Genomic DNA, 27,519 nt, shown 5'->3' with positions numbered 1-27,519 from the left:
CCTATCAGCTATCTTCGGCTGGTGGGCTGGCCTATTTATAGGTGACATTGATGGTTTGATTTGGCCTATCCGGGATAGCGTGGGTCTACTTGCCCTAGCCAGTTCACTATAAGAGGATGGGGCTTTACACCCACCACCCGCTGTCTTTCCCACGACCAGCGGGTTTGTCATATCATTACCTGGCTTCAAAGGAAAGCAGTTAGTGTCAACCGTGCTTGAGTTTAATAAAGTATGTGTCCCCCCATTTAATATAGGCTCTACCATAGCAGATTAATTTACAATCAAGGTTTTCATAGACTCGATCTCATCCCTTAAAAGGGATACTAAATTCATTAGGCCTTGAATATCTTGTGGGTCGTTACTACCCTTATCGCTAGTTTGGGCTCGGGAAACCGGGACATAGTTTGGCAAGAGATTTGTAGGAGGATTTAAAGCAGGTTCCATGCCTAAGCCTATTGGTTGCGGAACTTGTGTCGTAAAACTCTCAATATGTACGTTCGCCAGAACAGAAAACCTATTAGTACAAGGAACTGATTGGTCACATATAAATGACTGACTACTATTAACTAAGATAGAGCTGTCTGTACCATTAACTGTAGTACTCTCTTTCGTAGTAATTGGAGTCCCTTTTGTAGTAAGATCGCCACCAGTTAAACCTTTTTGCTTTGTAAGAAACATGGCAGGAATAATAGGTGAAGCAATACCCTCACATTCTGTCCCCAAACCACCTGCATTCTGCTGAGAGGTAACCCCAGTTACATCTGTTTCATTTTCAGTAATCAGAATTGCCTCACACTCTTCTACAAGGCTATCAATGCGGTCAAGGACGCAGGTGGTAGCGGCGTGCCTAGCCGCCTTTCTAGGCTTCTTTCCTTTGCGGGGTTTGGAAGAGCTCCCGACATCTCCCCCCCTCCTCCCTCCATTGACTTGCGTTTACCCATGCAAATGGCCCATCTCTTGCTAAGACTAAGGAGTTTTGTTGAACAACAATCAACTCTATTAGTCCACAAGTAGTCCACAGCACATGGAAAAAGAGCCCTTCAAACTTGGAGAAGCAATATCAACGACAGGCAAACAGTACCTTTTGTGATTCACAGCATAAGTCCAGCCTTTACTTCGAGACACCACGTGCTTATATGTTGAAAATCTCAGGGGGATGGCCCTTCCCTGGCTCTTTCTGGCGCGGGACGGGCCCGCCCGCGCGCGGCCCACGCTGCGGGAGAGCCTTCATGGTTATGAGGGCCTCCGGCGCCCTCAGGGGATGTGGTTCAGCTGCGCCGGGCGGGGGCCTTCTGGGATATGTAGTCCTTTGCCCCCATGTTGTATTCAGTAGAGTGTAATTGTGTGGGGTGTAATTATATGGAACAGAGTGGTATTGTTTGGAGTGTATGTTGCATTGAGTGCAGTGTAATTATGTAGCATATACTTATGTTTTGACAAAAAACAAGGGGGACCCACTGGGTAGCTTTGGACCATGGGTATCAAGTATTTTCAACAAACAAAGGTCCTAAGCCTAGAACATTATTCACAATCAATGATATATAGACCACAATCGGAAACTATATCTTCTTTTCCTATACCCAGCCGGGTAAGGAATTTATTTGTTGAATATAACAAATTCAAGGTTTGAAATACAATTTCAAAAGAAACATTTCCATGTGAAGTAAAGCACAAGCCTGTGCTCTACTGAAAGGTAAAGAAAAAATGAAAAGGAAAGGATATAGGGGAGGAACAGTTTACTTCAGGCAAGAACAAGTGAGCAGAGCTGGGTGCTGCTTTACATCAGAATTAACAGTAATACCCAGAGTAGTCCATACAAAGTAATATTTGCAAGTTAAGCTGTATGTCTACTAAACAAAGTCGACGGTGTTTCGATCCCGTGCTCTGATTAAATTGGGATCATCATCAGGACTTAGTATTAATATTGCCTGGTATTACAATTTAGTATAAGCCCGTTGTGGAGAACTACTCCTGAGCTGTGCGTGCTGTCTTGGAGATGATATGGACGGCGGGAAAAATCGGTTTCCGTTCCGAGGCACGAGTGGAGGGTACAGGCGGGTCTGGTTTGGGGATCCCGTCCTGTTGCTTGGAAGCTGAGGTGGATAAATTAAGCAGTCCGCGGTAATATGGACGTTGTCCGTGTTGCGGTCGGTAAAATATACGATCCGCGTTAAGTAGGTCCTTGGACGGAGTGTCGATCCACTGGGGCCCGTGGGTTGTATTGCTTCCCTTCACATGGAAATGTTTCTTGTGAAATTGTATTTCAAACCTTGAATTTGTTATATTCAACAAATAAATTCCTTACCCGGCTGGGTATAGGAAAAGAAGATATAGTTTCCGATTGTGGTCTATATATCATTGATTGTGAATAATGTTCTAGGCTTAGGACCTTTGTTTGTTGAGCATATACTTATGTGGCACTGAGTGGTATTGTGTGGAGTGTGTGTGTTGCATTCAGTTGAGTGTAATTATGTGGCATGTAATTAAGTGGCACTGAGTGGTATTTGGAGTGTATGTTGCATTGAGTGCAGTGTAATTATGTGGTGTGTAATTATGTGGCACTGAGTGGTATTTGGAGTGTATGTTGTATTGAGTAGATTGTAATTATGTAGTGTGTAATTACGTGGAACTGAGTGGCATTATGAGGAGTGTATGATGTATTCAGTAGAGTGTAATTGTGTGGTGTGTAAATATGTGGCACTGAGTGGTATTGTTTGGAGTGTATGTTGCATTGAGTGCAGTGTAATTATGTGTCGTGTAATTATGTGGCACTGAGTGGTATTTGGAGTGTATGTTGCATTGAGTGCAGTGTAATTATGTGGCGTGTAATTATGTGGCACTGAGTGGTATTTGGAGTGTATGTTGCATTGAGTAGAGTGTAATTATGTTACGTGTAATTATGTGGCACTGAGTGGTATTATGAGGAGTGTATGTTGTATTCAGTAGATTGTAATTGTGTGGCGTGTAATTATGGGGCACTGAGTGGTATTGTTTAGAGTGTATGTTGCATTGAGTGCAGTGTAATTATGTAGCATATAATTATGTGGCACTGAGTGATATTGTGTGGAGTGTGGTGGTCATGGTGGACGTGGTGGTGGTGGAGGTGGTGGGCGTGATGGTGGTGGATGTGGTTTTGGTGGATGTGGTGGTGGTGGACCTGGTGGTGGTGGACGTGGTGGTGGTGGACTTGGTGGTGGTGGATGTAGTGGTGAAAGTGGTGGTGGACTTGGTGGTGGACTTGGTGGTGGATGTGGTGGTGGTAGTGGATGTGGTGGTGGTAGACGCAGTGGACACGGTAGTGGCCTCGTGGTGGTCGTGGTGGTAGACATAGTGGTGGTGGACTTGGTGGTAGTGGATGTAGTGGTGGAAATGGTGGTGGACTTGGTGGTGGACTTGGTGGTGGACGTGGTGGTGGACATGGATGTGGTGGTGGTGGAGGTAGACGTGGTGGTGGTAGACATGGTAGTTGCCTAGTGGTGGACGTGGTTGTGGTCGTGGTGGTTGACATGGTGGTGGTGGACGTGGTGCACATGGTGGTGGTGGAAGTGGTGGTGGTGGTGGAGGTGGGTGTGGTGGTGGTGGACGTGGTGCTGGTGGACATGGCGTTGGTGGACGTAGTAGTGGTGGACATAGTCGTGGTGGATGTGGTGGTGGTGGTGGTTGTGGACGTGGTGGTGGTGGTGGACGTGGTAGTGGCCTCCTAAATTTGAGCCCTATTGCATTGTAAATGCTTGTTTTTTAAAGTGGAAAGAGATGGATTCGCCCAGACATTACCATACCCACTGTTCCAGTGAGCCTAAGCAGTATCTCTCTGATGTGGCCCAAAAAGGATGAAACTATTCACTGGCTGTTTGATTTTCTGGATGGAGGCGACCTTGACATGTAGTTCAGGATGGGGCTTTCCTATTGGAGAATGGCCATCTCTGATTTGCATATGGCTGGCCTCTATCCAGAGTGAAATGGTGGCCAAAACAATGGACTTAGATTGTAGCTCCCAAAATTCAAGCATTCCACACAGCACCTAAATGTTTATTTTTTTTTAAAGTTAGAGGCCGAACACTTGGCATTCCTGAGCGATACTAACGCTCTTTAACTGGTGACTGTCTAACTTGACCCGGATGAGCCAAGCCTTACTCGGCACATGTCCACTATATCACTGTGGCACTGATAAGTATGTCTCCTCCCTCAACCCGGACTGGTGCTAGTCGCAGGGGCACACAGAACAGATTAATAACCTTCCTAGCACCTCAGGGTGGGTTTATAAAAAGAGGAGTGTCCAGGACAAACACCCTGTCCGCACTCGTCTTACCTAACCTTAACTTGTGATGGCCCTCTGGAAGTCTTGGCAACTCAATAGACCATGCAAGTTAGAAGTGCACAAAAGAAAAACCTAGAGAGTAAGATAAAATACTAGTTTCAATAAACGTATATTCGAGTATTCCTTTACCTCCGTATTATTCTTTGTTTGTAAATCATAATTAACGTACGTCAAAGAAAAATACAACCTTTCAAGGAAATGAATTACGCTGCTGCAAGTAAGAGATGCGCTGTCATTAAAATAATTTTTCCACCTCATTTTGTGTATTCTTTCTGGTTTTATTTTACACAAAGCACGTTTCCCCATATGCTGAGGTGTAGCTGCAATGTCGTCAGTGTGAATGCGTCCCTCCCGGCGGGTTGTCTTGAGGGGGGGGGCGGGGGCGGCCTGTGGCCAGCGTCAGTGCAGGCACTGAATAAAGGGTACATAGAGAAAAGTGCTCGATCGTGACATCACCCGGGAGTGCACAACGGCTCAAAAAAGAGTGAGCTTCGGTTACACGCACAAAAAATGTCCAGCCACAAACAATGGTGGGAACCGAAATGAAGAAAAACTAACTGAATACACCGCATGGAGATGTGGTAACTCTTTGATCGTGATGGGTCCACAGCATAGAGAGGCGTGTGTCCAGGAGCAAGGGGGTCTGGACCCAGGGAGTAGCAAAAAAAAGCATTGGCCGCACAGCCCTGGAAGCGACGCGCCTGCGAAGGTCAGTTTCTTTAAATTAATCAAAGCAACACAGATGGCCCGTCCGGGAGGGAGAGACAGAAATGAGAGTGTAAAGCACAAACACAAAGATCTGAGAAGCAGGCTAGAGGTCTTTCCGGGGAAGACAACAAATAAACTAATTCCGGTACCAGATCACACTATTTGTTCCCACTGTCAAGCACTTGCGTTAACAACAATGCATTTAGGAGAACGTTTATTTAAAAACACTGCAGTACCTTTGAAGAAAGTTGCAATGCATTTAGGAGAACGTTTATTTAACAAGCTCTCGGCATTGCTGTGGCAGAGGCGGGGGAGCACATTCCTTTGAAGTCTGATGCGGGGGCGGGGGAGCGGATTCCTTTGAAGTCTGATGCCGAGGGGCAGACGTGTGCGATGTGCGATGTGGCTGGCGAGGTGCACGCGCCTGGCTCACATGAACTGTACCCGATCCGCAGTTTGGGTAGACTTTTGAAAGCCTTACTATAATCTCGACAAACAAGCATTGCTAAAGCAATGCTGTAGTCGAGACCTAAAAAATGCTGTAGTCGAGACCTAAAAAGGAAGCTCAAGCAGCCAAAAGAACATTGGAGGCAGAAACTCCATTTGAAAGTAGACGGGAGAAACCACTTGTGATAATGAGATGAGAAGCAAAGACACATCCCAGAGAAATATGAAACAAATGTTTTTTCAATTGGAAAAACTGCTCAAAAAGGAAATATCTAAAAGCTGGGAAATAATTACATTAGAGAAATACTTGGGGGCAGATTTACAATACCTGGCGCATCCCTGCATATCAGCAGTGATGCGGCAGTTATTGTGCGCCATGCCTCCACCACCATGGATGCGCCGCATTTGAAATGCGGTGCACCATGGGGCAAAAACGGCACAGATGCGTCACGCATCTGTGCCGTAAAAGCGGCGTATTGCTGGAGTTGCGTCGCAAGTGTGACGCAGCTCCAGCAATGCTCTGGGTGGCCCTATTCTCACAATGCTACGTCAATCATTACGTCTGCTTCAAGCAGGCGCAGGGTTTTGACGCAGCATGGGCCCAAAAGTGACTGAGTGAAATCTTGTAGATTTCACTCAGCCACTTTTAGGAGGCGTTCCTGCGACGGAACGCCCCCCCCCCCGCTTGCGCAGGAACGCCTCCTTCTGGTGCAGCGCTTTGCAACGTGACGCAGCTCCCAGATGCGTCCCGTTGTAACTACCCCGCACCATGGCGCATCTTTTGCGCCGCCGCTGCGTCACAAAAGTGACGCAACAGCTGCATTAAAGGGGCGCAAGGGGCTTGTAAATCTGACCCTGGGAATTCAAGCATATTCCCAGAGGCCTTCGGATCTTCACACTGCCCAACCACCCAGACAGAAGGCCAGAAATGTTAGAGGAGTGGGCGGAAAATGGCATGCAATGTTCCAAAAACATGATATTGATAATTGTAAAAAATGCAAAACAGGACATAGAAGAAGTGCGCAAAGAAATAAGAACATTAGAAGAACAGATTCTAGCATTAAATAAACAAGAGGAAAGCGACACATTACGCAAGGAAATTGAGAAAAACCTGGACAGATAATCAGATATCAAGAAGATGTTGAATTGCGCAAACAAAGGAAATTTAAGCGTGACGAATACAATTAAGAATCAGGATCGATTCTCACCTTTGCAAAACGCTTCAATGGATTGAAGAAACAACTACATGTAGGCGAACTAAAACTAACAGAGTCAGAAAAAACACTAGCCAGTGAATCTGAATCTGACCTCAGTGAAAAGGAACAGACAATGATAAATGGTGGGCGAACAACTTTTTTAGAGGAAATTAAGTTGATTAATATAGATCAAAAGACCCCAAGGGAAAGAGAAAGAGGAAGGGGCCGTGGGAAAGGAAGAGGGAAGACCCAGGAAGCGATATCAAATGAAGGAGGAAAACAAGAAGAGGGAACGTAAAAAACAAGAGGCTATCCTCTACGCAACAGAATGGTGAGGAAGTAGGAGGTGAAATCATACAACAAAAAGACAACTTAATAATCAACCTCTCTGAACATAATCTGACAAAAGATGAAACAAGTGTCCTCAATAAGGGTCTAAGCTTCTGCCCAGAACAACACCACAATTATGTAGAAACAAGAATCGATTTATATAAGTACTCAGGAAAACTAAAGCTAAAGAAGTGTTTTGCAAAAAAGTCATATATTGCAATTGCAGATCAACCAATTGCACAAGAACCAGACAATCTGACGGTGGAAGATGTTACCAATCTGAAAACAACATATGACCTATTATTGAACCAAAGTGATGAGGAGATGACAGAAACACAAATACTAGAGGATCTAGAAATAAGTACTGGAACACACACGGGATCCGGCTTAAAGTTGAAATCTAAATTCTGTCCCCTTCTGAGTCCAGGAAATTGAATGGACCAATTCCATGACCTTGTTATAACCGAATTGGAAAAGATGGAGAATACAACATCCAAACAGTGTGAAAACTTAACCAAACAACAATGACTGGCACTAGAAAATCTTATGAAAAATGAAAATATTACTATAACACCTGCAGCCAATGGTGGAAACGTGGTCATTCAGAGCACAACTGACTACATAAAGGAGGCCATGAGACCACTTGGCGGCAAAAAGAGCTATATTCAACTGTCCTCAAATCCAATCAACAAATTGACTTTGGAGGTTGAACTAAAGTTTAGAAAATGGAAAAGTGAAGGTCTATTAAATGATGATGAAGCTCAGTTTCTCCTCAACGATAGCCCTGTAATGCCCACCATATACTTTCTCCCCCAAAGTTCATAAGACTCTCATAGACCGCCAGGAAGACCCATTGTGTCAAGCTGCAACTCCTTGTATGAGAACATTTCGATCTACGTGAATCATTATCTAGCACCCATAGTAACAAACTTAAGTTCCTATATCAAAGATACTGGAGACTTTTTAAGAACACTAACCAACATGGGCTGGCAAAAAGGATTCCATCTGGTAACCATCGATGTGGTAGCATTGTATACCTCTATTGATCATGAAATCGGACTAAATGCAGTGGGTTACATTCTACGCCAAAGAAACATCCAGGAACTCAAGCATACAAAGATGCTGATGGAAATGGTGGAATCATGCCTAAAGAACAACGTATTTCTTTTCAATCAATAGGTGTATTTGCAAAAATGCAGAACTGCCATGGGAATTTCGTTCTCACCTAGCTATGCTAATCTCACCATGGGATGGTGGGAGGAATTTGCTGCATGGAAAGAGGAAAATGAAGTGTATACGAACAAGATAGAATTATGGTTGAGATATATTGATGATCTCTTACTGATTTGGAATGGCAGTCCCAGCGAATTCAGAGTATTTCAACATCTTTAACAGCAACAGTATCGGCTTAAAATTCACCTACAACATAAGCCCCAAAACAATTCAATATCTGGATGTCCAAGTATATATAGAGCAAAATCAGATCCATACCAAAATCTACCATAAACCAACAGCAACTAACAGCATACTCCACAGTTAGAGCTTTCATCCAACTAACTTGATCAAAATCATCCCATATGGAGAATTTATAAGAATGAGGAGAAATTGCTTGGTGGATGAAATGGCAGAGAAAAGCTTCAAAGAAACTGAAAAATGCTTCATGAAGAGAGGATACAAACACAGAGATGTGAAGGAAGGTTTGGAGCGAGCAAGAACAATACTGAGAGCATAAACCCTAATTGCTAAAGTCAAAAAATTAAACAGAAGACAAAACAAGACTAATCATCACGTACAGCAAGGAAAGCTTTAAAATTTAAAAAATCTTGCAGAAATATTGGAATACTTTAGATAAAGATCCCGATATTGGAAAAATAATCGCATCTAAACCGAACCTAACCTATCGCAAAGTTGCATCTCTGACAGATAAACTTGTGAACATCCATTTCTAGCCAAAAAACAATCAACATGGCTGTCAGAGAAACAAAAAGGATGTGTTCACTGTAACAATGCAAAGCTTGCAAAATTGGGAAATCAGTTACAAACATCAAATACCACAAAGGGAAAACATTCACTATCAATGAGAGAATTACTTGTGAGACAACACATGTTGTCTACATGATAGAATGTACCTGCAGATTAAGCTACATTGGAAGCACCATCTGCCCCTTACGCAAGCGAATACTGGAACATTTAAGAGTGATTCACAACAAAGACATGAACGACGTGATAGCGAAACACCTGCATATACATCATCATCCGAACTGGGAGAATATACAATATTTCGAAATCGCCACTGTCCCGATTCACGATAGAGGAGGAAACTGTACACTTAAACTAAGAAGATTGGAATCGTGCCTGATTATCAAGTTCAAAACAAAGACTCAGTTTGGAGTCTACGGAGATGAGGAATTACATATTCATTCATAACTGCTTTGAGAACTGCAGAGGCACGGAAAACAAAGAAATTTGTTTGGGTACTACACCCGAGAAAAAAAAACAATCCTGAACAACAGAAATGCGTTAAATAAAAATTAAACAACTCATCGAAAACACTACTAAGTTAAAAAAAAATGACATGGACTGAATCATGACTAATGTGCAGAACAAAGTGAAAAAGATTGAATCCACGATGATTAAAATGAAATGAATTACACACTAATGTGTATTGTAAAATGAATTTGATTAGTGCCAACGTACAAATGGAAATAACACCATGCAATTCCAACATTGAATATAATTGAAAAAACTGTGACTAAATTGGAAATAAAAGTACCGGAATGCAACCTAACTGGGCACAGAGTGACACTATAAAGGGTGAAATAGACAAAGGACTCACTTAACTGTGACAAAGACCATCTCTTGGTCGAAATGTTTGGTGGTGGTAATGGTGGTGGGATCTATTAAAAGCCTCTTCAAACTACACGACTTCTGGAGTGCAGTGTAATCACTGATAAAGCAATATATATATATATATATAAACACACACACACACACACACATATATATGTATATAAAACCTACTGGCAGTAGGTAGTTATAGTTAGGACCTTGTTTCTATTCAAAAAAATGTTTTTCTTTTGCCAATATCTTTGGTGTCATTTGACCAATCTTTGCGAAATTTTCCAAACTAATGGAGTAGTCTGGTCAGCTCCTGTCTGGAAAGTTTCAGGGTGATTCGTCAAGCGAGGGCCGAGAAGAAAGGGGGGTCCCAACATGTGTTTTCTCCATGTTTATTTCGATAGGAAACTTTTGTCGCGGCTACAGCCAGAACTGCTGAACGGAATTACACCAAATTTCGTCCAGAGTGCACTCTGTGCTTTAAATGGTGTAAATCCCTTCAGTAGTTCCTGAGAAATTCAAAAATATAAATAATTATATATCTGGTTACTTCAGTTGATCCGCAAACCCTTCCGATCACAAGCTTCCTTCTGATTGGCTGCCAAAACTCCAAACCAAGAAGTGTTGGCAGCCACCTTGGGAGTCACAGAAAAAAACGTAAGAAAATGATTAAAAAAAGAAAAAGGGGCAGGGTAAAAACACCCTGACCCCCAAGGCCTGGCTAGGGTGTCCCACAGGGACCCCCAGGACCAATAAAAGCATTTTTGGCTGCTGGTGGTGCGATGAGGTCCTCTTGTTCACTGAGGACCTCAGGACTAAAGTGGACTTTATCCCCCGAGCAGCAGTGCGCCAGGAGGTGCGTTTGCAGAGTGGTGTCAAAAGGGGACGTGGCCTTGAACCACTCTCAGCAATCCAGCTGTGTGGGGCTTACTAGAGATAACAGGAGGGCTAGTTGGCCCCCAGGAACCCTCAGGAGGCAAGGGGACTTAATCCCCCAACCAAGAGTGCGCCAGGAGGCCCGTATGCCGAATGGTGCAGAAAGGAGGCGTGGCCTGTGTCCACCTCTCAGCAATCCCACTGTCTGGGGCTTACTGGAAGTGTCAGGTAGGCTAGTTGGCATCTAAGGACCCCCAGCATCGAAGGGGACTTTAATCCCCATTCAAGAGCTCAACAGGGAGCAGGTTTGCAGAATTTTGGGCAAAGAGGCTGTGGCCTCCTATGAGAACTTAGCAATCCTGCTTTGTGGGATTTACTGGAGGTAATAGGAGAGGTAGTTGGGCCCCAAGGTTGTCCTTGGGGGCCAACTACCCCTCCTGTTACCTCCAGTAAGTCCCACCTAGTGGTATTGCAAAGAAGTCATCGGAGGCCACACACCCCTTTCTCCACCACTTTACAATCACATGTCCTGGCACACTACGGGTTGGGGGGTGAAGTCCACTTTACTACTGAGGGACTTTGGGGGTCTAGAACCCCTCCTGGTACCTTCTGTATGTCCTACGCAGTGGAATTCCTGAGCCCTGGTCGGAGGCCCAGCCCCCTTTCTGCACCACTCTTCAAACGCGACTACTATGTTATAGTTATAAATTAGCCTTTAAAAAACCTTAGCAATTCATTGAAAAAAATGAGGTTTCAGGGACTTTATAGTTAGTAATTAGCATTAAAAAAACTTTGAAATTCAATGAAAAAACCATAGGTTTCAGGGTTGTTATAGTTAGTAATTAGCATTTAAAAAACCTTTGAAATTCACTGAAAAAACCACAGGTTTCAGGGACGTTATAGTTAGTTGGACATCTCACTCTTACAAAACCAGAGAAATTCGGGCGTTATAGTTAGTTGAGCTAACTATGAAATGAAATGAAATGAAAAATTATATTTATATAGCGCGTACATACCCTAAGGCCTCGCAGCGCTTGAACTGAATAATGTGGTGAGCAAATAGCAGGATTTAGCACATTTTAGCGAACAGGTGAGTTTTTAATATTTTCCTAAAGACTATAACTTGCGCCCCTGCAATGCACTGCTGATGACGTCACATATTTCATCACAAAAATTACATAATTGGTGACATCACCGATGACATCATCCAGAGACTGGGTGATTTCTTAAAGTTTCAGAATGTTATATATAGATATGCAAAGGTGTATTAAAGAATGAGTGGGTGTATGAGTGTCTGAATGGATGATTTAGTGGGTGCGTGACAGACTGTAAGTGAGTGATTAAACATGTCTTAGTGAATGCATGAGTGAATGACTATTCAGTGTGAATTTCTGCATCAGGCTGTCAATTGGTGGTTAAATTGCTGCATGAGTTGGTGAGTAGCTACATGAGTGTCTATATGGGTTAATGATTGGTTGTCTGAGAAGCTCTTATATAGAGGAAGGAAGAGGAGTGGAGGAACTGAGGATACTATCCAAAGAAGTCTCAGGCTAATATTGAATTTCTCGAGTAAAGCTAGACAGGTGAAATAAGTAATTGAGAGTAACTGGGGAATCCTGCACACAGATTAGTTGTTGAGGATGGAAATAGACATAAGGCAACCTACAGGAAACGGTTGTCTTTGAAAGACATTCTGATCCATAGTCATTTTCAGAATAAACCCCCCAAAAATATGGAAGTTTTGGGGTTTTACCAGTGCTCCTGTCAGAGTATGAAGTGAACTCTTACCGTCAAAACTTGCACAGGAACAGAAGTCGGTAATTTCCCAACTCCCTCTAAAAGATTCCTCAGAGCCCGTTATAAAACTTGACCCTCAGGGACCCTCCAGGGGGAAGGAAGAGTGGATAAAATAAGAAACAACAGAAGAGGCAGCTCTGGAACTGTTCTTACTGCTTCTCTTGCTTAGACCGTCCTGCAGACTTAAACTTTGGAGAAACCTTAAATTATATCGAAGAGAGAGATTAACATACCTCCTAAACTACTCTAACATTCCATTTCTAATTCTATTCTATTTTTACCTATCATTCCAGAAAATGTGCTTCTCTTCGTCTCCTCAAAAGATCACCAATAAAGAGCCCTCTCGCGGGGCCCGTGGGAGACAGCAGCGCCACACCCACGAGGAGCAACGCCCGATGATGAAGCATGACACTCGCAAGGGTGTGTGAGGGCACTATATACAAAAGGAGAAATTCACCCTTTTTCTAAAAACATCCCAAATTTATTGAGACATACTACTACCTCACTTATGTGCAAAGCAGAATAGGTTGCAATTCTCTTCTCTTCTTTAGGAACAGTTACCCCTCAGTGTACACCACGTTAGTCCTCTGGAGCAATGGTACTGAACCTAGTTTCTTTCTAATAGCTCCCTAACCCCCCTCTCTATAGTGTGTTTTGAATGAGATGACACCTGTTCATTACACAGATGTTTTCCTCTTGTAAAGTAGAAAGTATGGGAGCATTATGTAGAAGAGGAAGCTTATAATAAACAGGGAAGTATAAATTAAGCACACAATGCCACTCTGAGTTGTTAACGCATATTGCCGGAAGCCATTTGTGAAGATGGAATAACCAGCCTATTCAAGGCACAATATTAATGATGGAAGAGTAAGCCTATTTTGGGCAAGAAAATGTAAATGCTTTTGGAATAATGTATGATGTATACATTCTAGAATGAGTGGCTTTATGTGGCCCCATGAGCAAATAATTAAAAATCATGAATATAATATTGCAATTTGAAATGTATTGTTCACAATATATACTGGTGTCAATAAATATATGACTTGAAACTTTGATTGCGGTTTTACATTGTGAAAGTGATAGGTGCAAGTTACTAGGCATGTTTGCCCTTGAAATGACAGCGGATGATAACTTGGTGAAAATTGAAAAATGTAAGTCGCTAGACATTGACATTTATGTACTTATTTATATATAGATTGAAACTATAAGATGGCCGCCACGTTCAAGGTTAATCACAAATAAGTTGTAGTAATAGTCCTCTGTCTATGATCATATACATGTGATGAAATCCTGCCAATCGTAAGCACGGCTAATTAATTTAAGTAATGTCATCACGCAGGGGAGGTGACATTGACAAAGGCCAAGGTACTGAAATGCGTTTGTCAGCTGTAAGTTGTACGCAAAGATTTAAAAGAAAATAAGAAGCCCTGAATGCACAGCGTCCTCATTGGAAAACATGTTTTAACAAGCATTTCCTCACGAGCTGTGAGCACCCACTGTGAGGAGAGCGGTAACCAATGAGTGTGGACGGAATAATATATATACATATATATATATATATATATATATATATATATATTCCTTCGAGTTTCCAACGTTCGACCAAAGCATACGAAGCAAACATGGAAAAGGGAATAAAGCCACCAAGTAAGCGCGTTCCAATTTTCAGTGCATTTATTCGTGAATACACAGCCCACCAGTCGTCATGACGCGTTTCGCCTCAGCCGAGGCTTGATCACAATATATATATATATATATATATATATATATGCACAAAACTCCACACACCACTTCCGAGTCAGACCGGAGGTCAGGTCGGCGCAGGAACAGAGGAGACGGACCAGCTGATGCGCTACACAGGTTCTTTATTTGCATTACAGTCGGTAGCAAGAGGGCACTACGCGTTTCGGGCTTCAAGATCCCTTGTTCACATTCATATATATATTCCACACGCAACAGGATGCAAGCAAAACGTATCCACAAGCCCACTCGATCAGGTTAGCTGATTTTATTTCTCCGTGACAAAAGTACACGTTTTGACCACCTCCATGTTCTTGATCACCTGACCCCATCCTGGGTCATACACCATTTAAAAGATTTACTTTTGGTCATACATACCACGTCACAATAGACATAGAAAAAAGTGTATTTACAATTGTTGTGAGTGAAAAATTGGAAATTCAGGATTTCACTCGTAATAGAACAGATGTTAATTTCACATCAATTTTGCTATTGGTCTTTTGGGGTGCTGGTGCATGTAATAATGTACTTCGGTGTCCTGGAAAACATTATCTACCATGAGGGATGTCAGCGGTAAGGTGCTTGAGTGCGTCTCTGTTTCATCTGGTGTGTGTGTGAACGTAAAGGTGTAGTACCCATTTGCGCACCCTAGTGCCTAGTCTATGTTGCTTCGATGGTCCCCTTGAGGTAATACCGGTATAGTACTGTAGCTTCAGTCAATTACTGAAACTTCTACGGGGTTATTGATTCCTAGGTTGCAACTAAAGTTTACGATATCAAAGAGTAGGAAGAATACCGAGGCCGTCCATCAACTCTGGGTACGCATACGTTTATCATAGGTGAGTGAATCCTTGTACACCACTGACGTTGTCCCCCGTAACAAAGATACAAATAACACCTGTTAATATATAGTAACATCATTCAAGTTTGATCTCAAGATAGTGGGTGACAAAATACTCATATCCATGAAACATTGATTTATGCATCCAACATTCATGATTTATGGTCTTGAGACAAGGATTTAAGTAAATTGATGCAATACTTCCATTATGTTGCAACTTAGTGCTCATATATATATACCTGTGAAATGTTATGAGTAAGGTTTGGCCGATTGTTTGGAAAGGGAAGGAAGTGGAGGGTTTGGGTGGGAGTGAGGCTAGTTAAGACTGTTATCCTTGATTATCACTACTCTTTTACAAATGAGAATGCATACCGGCTTGTAAGATAAAGCGTGACTCTAATCTGCGGAGGGCCCCTATTCTTTTACCGACTCTTACATTCAAGTTCACGCAATCAAGGCCAAAGTAAATCTCCATTGTGCTTAGCTGTAAAGTGCCTTGCTGTGTTGTAACTGTGATCCTTATTAGTTATTGCCCTCCAGTGTTGCAGGATCCTTTCCTTTACAGGGAAGGTTGTAGAGCCAATATACCATAGGTTACATGGCACACTATGACATAAATGACAAAATCGGTGTTGCAAGTTATCAACTTCGGAATCTTCCAAGGCGCTTTGACCTTTCCTAGAGTGTTTTTTTACATTACTGCTGTGTCTAAAAGCACTGCAGTTTTTGCATTTGCTGAAGCCTTTGGATGGTTTCAGCCAATTAGATTCCTTGCCTTGTAGATGGCTATGCACTTGCATGTCTTTAAGTGAGGTGCCTCTCCTGTAGGACATGGATGGGTTGGGTCCTATCTTGTTCCTCAATATGGGGTCCTGTCTCAAGATCCCCTACCTGTGTTTCAGGATTTTGTTTAGTTGTTCTGTCTGGCTGCTATATCTAGTGATGAACCGGACTGGTTCAGGGGTCTTGTGGTTGCTATCATCAGTATGCTAACCTAGGGCAGGATCTTGTCTCTCTAGAGTCCCCTTACTCAGGCTTTGGCCTGTTTGAGTGCCTCTGTAGGATAACCTCTCTCCCTGAACCTCACTTTCATGGCCTGTGTGGTCTGTTCAAAGGCTGTGGTCGTGCTGCAATTTCTCTTTGCTCTAATATTTAGCAGGCAGTACATATAGCAGACATAGCAGGCAAAGAAGGCAAGCCAGACAAATGTGGCTCTCGTGGTCCCTCTAGAGTTCAGCATGCGACCCTCACGACCCTCCACAATGGCTGAACATAATGGCAAAGAGGCTAAAGAGAGCAGAGGCATCAAGGACAACATACAACAACCCTAAAACAGACTAAAGCCAAACCACCATTGCCACTCATCAATTAAATCAAAAACATATCTAGGGGCAAGCTTGGATATGATCTTATAATGACATAGATGCCTTACTTCATGACTTCCAGGGGCTACACTGCAACTTCAAGAACCTAGCAGGCAGAGTAACAGAAGCAGAAACCAGCATTGGCATGTTGGAGGACTCAGAGAGTGCGGGGGAAAAAGGAGCAAAGTGACTACCTGTAAGGTCAAAACACTGGCTAGAGAGGTGCTAGAGCTCAACAATTGCAAACATACAGGTAATCTGCAGACATTTGGCCTACCGGTGAATATGGAAGGAGATGCAAACTCTTGTGTTGAGTTTCTTGAGGCATTGATAACATGTACCTTTGGGATCATATTCAACAAGGACTTCGAAATCGAAAGTGTTCACAGAGTACCAATGGGCAAATCTTTAACTAGCTCCTTCAGCTTAGCTCTTAGCCCATGAACGATGATATTCAGACCCCAATGATATTGTCACTCTGAATCCAACATATTCAATGGAATGGCTCCAGAATCAACATTGCTCAGTACTATTCCATAGAGAGGTTGTCTATTAGGAACGGTTTCCTTGCCCTTCGCCAGACTCCGAAAATCATGTTATCCCTTTTGGATTTGTAGGTCCAGCTAAATTCTGTATCATCATCAAAGGAAAACCATTGATCTTCATTGATCTCACTGAGCTTCAAATATTTATTGACTCTGCAGTCACTCCGGCTTTGGTAATATGAGATACATCTGCAATTACCTGTACTGACAAACATTGTTGATCAAAGTCTTTTTCAAAAGATGTGACACTTTTGGGTATGTAACCTGTTACTATACCTAACTAAGGGCCTGATTAGGATGGCGGATGGACTTCTGTCCATCCGCTGTCGATTCGGAATACGACCGCCCACCTACAATGCAGCTGTCCCACACGGAATTACAATGCAACGGCCATCACGGCGGTCGTAATGTCTATTCATTGTATTGTGGTGGGCGCTGCGGTCTGCAGCACCCAACGCAGTACAATAAAATTACGTTATGTGCCTGCCACATGCTGCTGGGATATGTTGGGGAACACCATGGGTGAGTAGATGCATAGATTAGCCCATGGTAGTCAGAGCACACAGCATCTTAGCGCTGGAGTACATGGCAGCATTCTGCTTTATGAAGTAAGAATGAAATCAGTAACACGAGGTACAGAGAGAGAAAATAAAAATATATAGTACTCCAGGGTTAGTTTATAAGCAGAATAGCAGCAGTACCCGAGTTACATAAAAGTGTAACAAAAGCAGTACAAATCGATATTAAAACAAAGGAGTTACATCAACAATTCAATTATTGGCCCCCTACTACAGAACCACAGCGGCATAAAGTAAGCAATCTCCCACATAGAACCGCAGCATTGTAAGGTAACAAAATTAGACACGCACACACGGACAGCATTTCTCTTTCCTGGATAGACATCTCAGGGTCTGCAGTCTGCAGCTCTTTCACCTTACTACACGACAGACTTAAAACATCGGTCATTAGCATTGTCTTCTGTTGGCATTAAACTGCCCACAGATGCATTCACTACTGTATGAACGCAATCCCAGCCACATTTGCAAGAGGGGCACATAATACGGGCAGTTTACTGTCTGCCATTACAATGGCGCAATCAGCAATAAGGAACGAGCACAAGCTAAATATCAAAATAAAATAACAAATACATTAGAGCAATTTTAGCAATGCAATGCAAGAAATCAGGGCAGTTACAAGGCAAGAAGGTATAGCAAATAAAACCAGAGTGTATATATTGTGCACAAGCACTGCATTGTATGCTAGTTGCGACTAGAATGGAACAGCACTCTCTGAGAACTACAACAACTGTGGTAACAGGAGAGTTCTGTGACTGTTCAGTGGCAACAGGGAACTTTTAGACAGGGAATATCAGCCCGTCTTTTTATTCCCTTTAGAAACACTGTCATGAGTAAAACTGATGCTGCAAAATGGATACATTTTTATGTTTACTGGTAAGTTACTGCACCCTTTTTTGCGACTGTTGTGTAATTTTGAAGTAGCAAGATGCGGACCTCGTTTCTTAAGCAGTGCTTAATAACCCTCGCATGTGCCTATTCTGCGGAGACCCCTAGTCTCCATACTTACCGGCCCCCGCATACTGCTGCTGCCAAAGGTGGGAAATAATGTCAGCCAACAAAGCCTGGTATCAGTAGTGGTCGTTGTTGGCCGCAGTTTATTAATAACCAAAGACATATTAATAACACAAACTGGTATCAAGCAATCTTCCATTTTTGAACATTACTCATCAATCATAATTGGCATATTACACAATGTGACACCCTCTTCTAGTGGCAGGTGTCAGTCTCTTTGTGCCCTCCTTAGTTCGAAAATGGGGCGTGTACACAACCAGTTTGTTGCCAGTCTATTGGGGCTCCAGTGGTTGGTTGCCCACGCCTTCTGCGTGTGGTGGAGGGGAGCTTTCCAGTCGGGAGTTAGGTCCCCAGCTCGCTACCAAATTGCGCCCTGCCGTCCGGCCGGGTCTGGGCCGCGAGTGCCGTCTCCTCCTGTTACTCCCCTCCTTTATGCCGCCACGTCACCCTGCCGTGCGGCATTCAAAAGTGAGTGGCCATCCTCTTACACACCGCCCGCCGGTGTGTTTTCTTAGCCAACCAGTGTAGGATTTCGGCCACGCCGCAGGGAGGCCCACGTCTCACTGCGGCTCCCCCCCTGCACCTGGTTCGTGGCTCCCACCTTTCTCCATCTTTCCTTTTTTGTTTTTTTTTTTTTAGTTGCAACCTGCGAGGGACATTGCACCCCACAAGTTATCCCAAAACACCTTCATCCCCTTTTCGGATAGGTGTACCCCGTCTTGCCCATAGAGTTCTGGGCGGCCCGGGTGGATGAGGCCGTGCCGAACTGATTCCAGGCCATTGGCGAGGCAGAACTTGTGCATTGCCACGTTTAGCTTCCTTCTTGCGTTGTCGACGGCCTTGTTGGAATCGGCACCTCTCCAATGTTTCCTGCTGATCATTTCGGAACAGACCACCGTCGTGGGTCCCAGCCACGCAGCTGTCTTGGTGAGATCCCTTTGGATGGCTTGCCCGACTGCTTTTCGCCCTAGCCGGGTCAGGTCATTGCCCCCGAGGTGGATGATCAGGACGTCGGGCAACCAGGCCGAATCTGCCATGAGGCCGTCCAGCGTCGGCAGTAGCTGCTCCCATCTCATACCTGGCTGCCCTATCCACCGGATGTACGTCGCTTTGGGCCTGTTTATGCTGCGGCCCCCCTGCCGCCACCAAGACTCCATCCGGGACACGAATGAGTGCCCCACCACCCAGACCCGCTGCGGGCGTCCCCCTGTCGAGAGAAAGCATTCGGTTAGGTGGCTTTTACTGCGCACCGTGTGTATTTAAGAGAGGGAGGGGGGGTGTGTTGTCACCCTGCCGTGCGGCATCCCAAGGCAACTCCCTCTCCTTCCCCCCCCCCCCCCCCCTTCGGGGCTTTCTCTCTCTCTTTTTTTTTTTTTGTCTTTTCTCTTCCCTCTTTTTTTTTATTTTTTTTATACGAGGTGAGGGCGTATGTACGACTTGTACGCCCTGGAGCGCCATCTGCCCACTGCCTGGATCCTGTCCTCTGGCATGCCATGCTGCGATGCCGAGGTTGCTGCGCCGATCCTGAAAGAGTGAGAGGCAAACGAAGCCGCGCAATACCCGGCTTTACCAAGGCCTTGGCGCATCATGGCTGTAAACTGGAACTTACTCAGGTTCCTCCCGTCCTTATGTATGAAGAGAGGGCCATCGCCAGCTGGTCGAGCACCCATGTACCTGAACAACCAGCATACCGCGCAGAGCCCCGACTCTGGGATGCAATGGAGACGTATCGTCGCCCCCCTCCTTGCCCTGTCCGTTTTGGACTGCCTCAGCGTTAACTCCACTGCCCTCTCCATTGGTTTAATGTCTCTTGCCTGCAGGCATTGCTGCGCTGGGCCCGACTTGCTGGGGGCTATCAATTCGCTGACACAGAATGCTCCGAAGAACGCCGTCGTGAAAGCCGCCCTGAATAGCAGCAGCTCGTATTCATCTGATATTAAGCCTGTGAGGGCTCCAAGGAGCTGCCCCAGTTTGCCAAAATCGATGGGACGCCTGTTGTCCTTCTTTTTACCTTCAACCCTCCTCCAGCCTTTCAAGGCCGTCTTTAGATAGGCCGAGGTAGTGGGGTCCTCGCCTGTGTAAAGCCTCGTGAAATGGGCAATGGCGGACAAATGCGCCTGGGCCCATGATCTCCTTTTTCTCGACTCGAATGCCCATTGCACGAATTTCTCGACTGCTGTGCGAGTCTTTGCCCTGTCTTCCAGCGATTTTAGGCCCCCAACTCTCATTACTGTGCCCGCGTATGTCCTGTATCTTCTGTTAGCTTCTGCGGTAAGTGATTGCCCTACTAGCCATGATATGTCTACTCCCCCAGGTCCCAAAGGGACGATGGAAAGGGGGTCATCTCCTTGTCCGCCCCGGGCACCAGTTCTCTGAAACGCTTCATTTGGGATCGTGAGAGCGCGTCTGCTGCTGAGTTCTCTGCCCCTGGCACGTGGCGTGCTTTCAGCTCCAGGTTCCCTTCCAGCTGTAATTTAATTAACCGTCGCATTAGCCTCAGCATGTCCGGGCATCTCGCTGCACCTCTGTTAATGGCCTGCACCACTCCCATGTTATCTGACCAAAGGGTGAGTTTCAGGTTTTTTATTTTCTCGCTCCAAATGGTCAGTGCCACAATGATCGGGAACAGCTCGAGAAACCTGATGTTCCTGGTGAGCCCCTGCGCATGCCACTCATCTGGCCACTGGCTGGCGCACCAGCTGTTTCCCAGGACCGCGCCGAAGCCAAGGCTTCCGGCCGCGTCTGTGTAAAGGGCTATCTGCTCGGCCGTTACCCAACCTGCTCTCCAAATCAGCACCCCGTTGAAATCTTGTAGGAACTCGTCCCACACCTGCAGGTCCTGTTTCACGCCTGCGCTCAGCCTGATGTGGTGGTGCTTGTGGGTGACGCCGGCCGTTAGCCCTGTTAGGCACCTTGAAAATACCCTGGCGGGCGGGATTACCCGAGCCGCGAAGTTGAGTCTACCTATCACTCGCTGGATCTCCCTCAGGGTGGCCTTGCTCCGACCCCGTAGCTTCGATACTTCCTCGCGAAATTCCTTTACTTTGCCTGGAGGCAGCCTGGCCGTTCCCGCTATAGAGTCCAACTCTATGCCCAGGAACGTGAGACTTGTGGTCGGGCTTGTAGTTTTTTCCTTTGCGAGGGGGACCCCTAGGGACCTGGCTAGCTCCTCGAAGGCTGCCAATGTGCTTGCGCACACTGCGGAACCTGCCGGGCCCGTGAACAGGAAATCGTCTAAGTAGTGCAGTTTCCCACCTTCCTGGTGCTGGTCATGCAGCGCCCATTCTAAGAAAGTGGCGAACTGCTCGAAATATGCGCATGATATCGCGCATCCCATGGGCATGGCTTTGTCAATAAACACGTCCTCGCCCCATTGGAAACCCAGTAGGTGGAAACTGGAAGGGTGGACCGGCAATAGTCGGAAGGCGGATTCAATATCGGCTTTCGCCATAAGGGCCCCTCTGCCTGTCGCCTTCACCAGCTCGATTGCGTCGTCGACTGACGCATAGCCCACTGAGCAAGCTTCGGGGTCGATACCGTCGTTCACGGAGGAACCTTCCGGAAACGAAAGGTGGTGTATCAGCCTGAATTGACCTTGTTCTTTCTTGGGGACCACGCCTAGCGGGGAGATGACTATGCCTCCTTGTAATTCCTTTGGGAGGGGGCCCTCAACTCTACCCAGTTTCACTTCTTTCTCTATCTTGGCGCTAACCACTTCGGGGTGTTGGCTTGCCGACTTCAGGTTGCTCGCCCCCGCCGAGGGGAGCGGGCCATGGAATGGAATAACAAAGCCTTGCTCGAAGCCCTCTACCAGTGACCTGGCCTCTGCTTTGTTCGGGTATTTGTTTGTTAATCTGCGCAGCTGTTGTGTAATAATGGGGGATCTGGCCAGCTGGCGCCTAGAAATGTCTACCAGTCCCCTCTTTTCCCCTGCGTTGGGGCTAACGCTTCTTGCTCTTTTCTCTCTTCTCCCTTTTCGCTTCATGTTTGGAACCTTTGCATGCGGCAGTGGCATGCTTGCCCCCGCAGCTAGCGCATGCGTGTTGAAACTTACAAGACGAGCCCCATGAGCAGTCCCCCGCCTCGTATCTCCAACAGATCGCCTTAGTTGCGGTTGGGGAGTATGATCTCCCGTTCGACCGCCTTTGATAAGAACCACTCTTCCCTTTTTGGTATGAGCTCCGAAAGGGATGGTCGCCTTTTTCCGGCCCAGGCCCTAACGTCTTTGGCTGTGAGCATCTTGTGGATGAAACCGGAGACATCCTCCTCATTCCACTCCATTTCGGGGTGCCTCTGCATTTTTAATCTAAACCCTTTATCGTATTCTAGCCAGGCATCCCCCGGGAACTGCCTCTGTGCTAGGTGGATATTGGCCTCGTACAGCCACAAGTCAGCCGCGCAATGGGGGAACCTCTCCACTATAATGCACGCCATGATTCTGAAGGCGTCTAACCAATTTTCGAAACTGCGCTCTTTTCTGGCCCCACGCCTTTCTCTCCTGTCCTCCTCTTTCCTGTCGCACGTGGTTAGATCAAGTCCCTCTAGCTGTATTTCAAGCAGCGAAAATATGTCTATGAATTCTTTGCGCCATATCCTCTCTTTTACCGCTAGGGGGATGAGACATGCCAAGCCGGTGGCTTTCGTAGTCAGGGACGCCGGGCCGGGGGATGGCCTGATGTAATGATCGTTGACTACCCCACTCGGAGGTGGGCTTCCTGAAACGGGGCCGTAACCCCAACCGGGTAGCGGGGAAATCTGTTCCCCCTGGGCGGACAAGCTTACCTGCTCCTGCACTCTTGTCTGACGGGCCCACCCCGGGTCGACCATATGCCACGTGAGACCTGCCGCTTCCTCCGCGCGCTGCTCCCTAGGCCCTGGTAACCCTTGCCCTGTGCCATTAAGTAGCCCCGGCGCCAGCGATTTTAGACATTCCCTTACGATGTTGCTAATATGCTCACCCTTTTTCTTTTTGCCGGTCGTCTCGCCCTGTTCGCTGCCCTCTGGCCTCGGCGGAAGAGGTTTCTGCCGCACTTTCCTCGGAGGGTTCCTCTTCGATGTTCTCTTCATCGGCGTGTTTTTCAGCTTCTTGGGTGCGGAAGGCCCTGGTTCTTCGTCCGCCTGTTCCACCGGTCTGTTCTCTTTCCCTTTGCCTAGGTGAGGGTGAAGCCAGTCGTCGCCGTGGATGGCCGATAACTCGCGGATCTTCATCAGTACCTCCGCCCTCTCGTCCGGCTGGCCTTCCGACATGTCGTGAGTCACTGCGCACTTGTGTGTGGCTTCTTAGTTTCTCGCGTCTGCGTCAGGCCGTCTGCTGGGGGCACAGCTGACTGAGTGTGCTTATCCCGTGACCTGAGCTTGCCGCGGTTTTTACCTGTTGTTGCTTCGGGGGAGCTGGCACGGCGCGCCGCGCTCCGTAAGGTGTCCTCGGTGATGATGACCTGGATCTTCCACCGGAGCCTCGCCGTCTTCCTGCTTCGTCCTTCGCCGCGTCGCCTCTCGTCCTTCAGTCGTTCTTCAGTCGTTGTTGCTGTCGCGCCGTTCTCCCAGCTCCTCGAATGCGAAGTCCTTCTGCTGGGAGGGCGGCGTCGCTTAAATCCTCCTGAGCCCTCCATGCAGGCCTCAGGTGAGTCCCCCTGATTGGGGGGTTCAAACAAAGCCAGGTTGACCATTGGATGCCCCTTTGGGGGCGCCAGGTCAACAGGTCACTTCCGGTCGGGTGGCTGGTGCGCACCCCGTTTCCGCTGGTTCCTGTGCGCATCGAAGCGCCCAGAACCAGTTTTTCCCCGCTGGTGGCACCACGAGGGTTATGGCGCCGGCCTTCGAGCCTCCCCCACCCTTCGGGCGGGTGCGGCGGCCTCTGCAATTTAAGCTGGTGGTTGCCGATGGAGAGCAATGGCACTTATTTTTAGGGTCCGGCACTTATTTTCCCTCATCGTATAATTACAGAGTGCAACAGAGGATAAGCCACACACATCGGAAGGAAGGAGAAAGAGAAATACAGCAAAACCACTGTAAAGGGAGACAGTAGGAACCTGCAAGAGTGAGCACAAGCATTTGCAATTCAATAGGTCTCGCATTGTTGAAAGTTAGAGCAATTGGTTTTGTTAGGCTACTTAAGAAATAGACTCTGTACTTTCAAAAGCAGTGCCTGTGCATAGTCAGCTAAAATAAGAGTTGATGTGCCCTCTCTTAACTGTTACCCCAGCTTCCTGCTGGACCAGACTTTTATTTTGTCATAGAACTGCAATCGGCAACAGTGAGCCTGAGCCGGGTGTCTAATGTGCAAGTGTAATTAGGTGCCCGGGGCTGATTTAGCAGGAGATGGGCGATTGCATTAATGCATTTACTTTGAAGGTGCCTTTATGTCCCGGGCACACCAGGCCGCCGATGAAGGGTGCTTCTCAAGTTTTAACAGGAGCAACAGTGGACAAGAGAGCGGGCTATGGTGTTTTGCAATACCATGCAGTGCATGCACCCTGTGATGCTGGATCCTCTCGCTGGCCACTATTGGTAAAAATGAAGAGTGGCATGCAGCGCTTAAAAAAACATTGTTGGGTGAGCCACGCACAACAAAAGAAAAGACGAATGTCCGTCATTGTTAAAGATGCAGCGCAGCGTGCCTCATTGGAATTTTCTTTTTTTACGTTGCATGCTAATGCAACCGAAACCATAGAAAAACAGACAAAAAATTTCAAGAAACAATTACAAAAACAACATGTCAGGGATGTGCGGTTCTGGCAGTGCCTAGCTGTTGTACCTGCAACGGCAGCCACGCCGAAGAAGTCATTAACAAAAGAGTGCTCACAAACTGTAAATAAAGGATATCGTGTGACAACACATGTAATAGGGGCAGTCCTTATGGGAGGTTACAAGAGTAGAAAAGGAGGGACTAGTGAGAAAAGTAACCAAAGACAATAAAGCATTTACCAAGGACAGTCACAAGATCCAATTGAAAACATGGGCGGGCAATGGGCAAAGCTTAAAGCACATATCCTGAACAAAACATGTCAAGTCAAGTCAAAATAAGTTTTATTTTAAATCACATAGTGAATCATAAATGCTGCACATTAAAACAATATTAGAGTAGAAATCAATTACAAATGATAAAAACACAGGTCTAAAAACAGACATAGATAAAAACGGATGTCCCCTTCTTATCAATGAGGTTTCTGCAGCTGTCTCCTACATTTCATAACAGACAATAGAAACTGCGACAGTACAGCACATATATACAAGCTCGGAAGCCATTGCAGATATATAAAAGCTGGTCGACATTGTACAAAACCTAGTTGTGTTAACACAGGTTTACTAAAATATTTTCTAAGGCCTGAATAGAATTTACAAAAAAATAAAATGTGAAAGGTAATCTGCATAGAATAATCATCGCATGGGCATTCCCAAGCATCAGGCGACCAGTTATTGATGGTGGGAACGCTGGTTAAAGGTAAAAGATATCCAGCCAAAACTGGGTCACCACGGTTGTTCATACCTACAATGCAGACACGCTTGCACCATAGTGCAAGGGTGCCTGTAATGGCATAGGGCAGTCAAAATGACACCAGTGCAGGGGGAAAGGACAGGAATACGCCGTATAGCATAAATATGATGTATTCCTGCCCTTTCCTTTTGATGCAGGGCATCACAGCAAAGTGAATTACTGCGCTGCCCTGCGTTAACAACTCATAAAGGAGGCCCTCGGTTCTTCCAAAAGGACTGCAGCTTAATGGAGTTTAATGCTAGGCTTTTCCAAGAGGGGCATACAGTCAGCCAATTCTTTCCTCTAATACCTCCAGCAAGACTGGCACAGGCTTGAGATATGTTTTTGAAGAGAGCTAAGGAGGTAAAAGGGCAACTCAAAAAGTAACGCCAAAACACTATTTTCCAAACAAAACTCTTAGGGGTTAATTTACAAATTATTTTGGCATAGGGCAGCGCCACAAGCCTTCTTTCTGTGTTGCCCGACGTCAAAAGAAAAGGGAATGAATAAGTCCTATCTATGAAATACTGTGCATTCCTGTCCTCTTCGCCAGCACTGGTGCACAATTGGCTGCAATGTGCCAGCGCAGGCCCCCTTTCACCAGGGGCGGCTCCTCCGCTATGGTGGAGGAGTGTCGCCCTGTTGCTGAAATGCAGCAGACAGAAGAAAAATTAAATGACAATAAAACAATTTTATTGTAATTTTATTTTCCACTTCCAGTCACGTAGTTTAGGGTGGGGCGGAGCCATGATGCAGCATCAGCAGCATGGGAAGGAGGAGTGGTAGGCACTGAAAGTGTGCATGTAGGTTTAGCTGGCCGTCTAAGGACGGCCAAACCGATATGCGCACTTGGATATCTCCTGGCTGTTTCTTGTAGATATCGGCAGTGCTCAGGGGTGCATGCTGCCAGTCCCTGCTGGAGCGTGGAACTGGCCCACTCCGCCCAATCCCAGCGCTTCTCTCATGATGGGAGTAATAGCATGAGATAAGCATTGGGATTGCAAGGGGAGTCTGGCAACCTGTGCTCATGGGGAATTCAGCGCTAGGAGCAGATGAGCTGCGAGGCGCGGCTCAAGAGCAGAAGGTCGCGGTGGCCGGCTGTGAAAGGTAAGCCTATAATTTTTCATTATTTTTCCCCTCGTGCTGCCTTCCCCTTGTCAGATTGGCAGCAGCCGCTGCTGCCTTGCACCATGAGGAAAGAGTGTCTAAGTTGTGGGAATGATTTGTTTTTGTGCAGGAAGGGATACCTTTCTGCGCAAACACCATCAATGGAGGAGCTTTACTCCTTCTATGTGTGCTGCTGAATGCAGCACACATAGAAAGAGGAAAAACAAGGAGAAATAAAGTTATTTTTCCTCATTGAGCCTCCCCATGCCTTAACTGAGGAGGCATAGGCTTTTGACGCATTCCCAGGTTTACAGAACATTGTAAATAAGGGAATGTGTTTGAACAT

This window comes from Lissotriton vulgaris, chromosome 11 (assembly GCF_964263255.1).
Source record: "Lissotriton vulgaris chromosome 11, aLisVul1.2, whole genome shotgun sequence".
Taxonomy (NCBI): Eukaryota; Metazoa; Chordata; class Amphibia; order Caudata; family Salamandridae; genus Lissotriton; species Lissotriton vulgaris.
Note: the sequence above shows the minus strand (reverse complement) of the source record.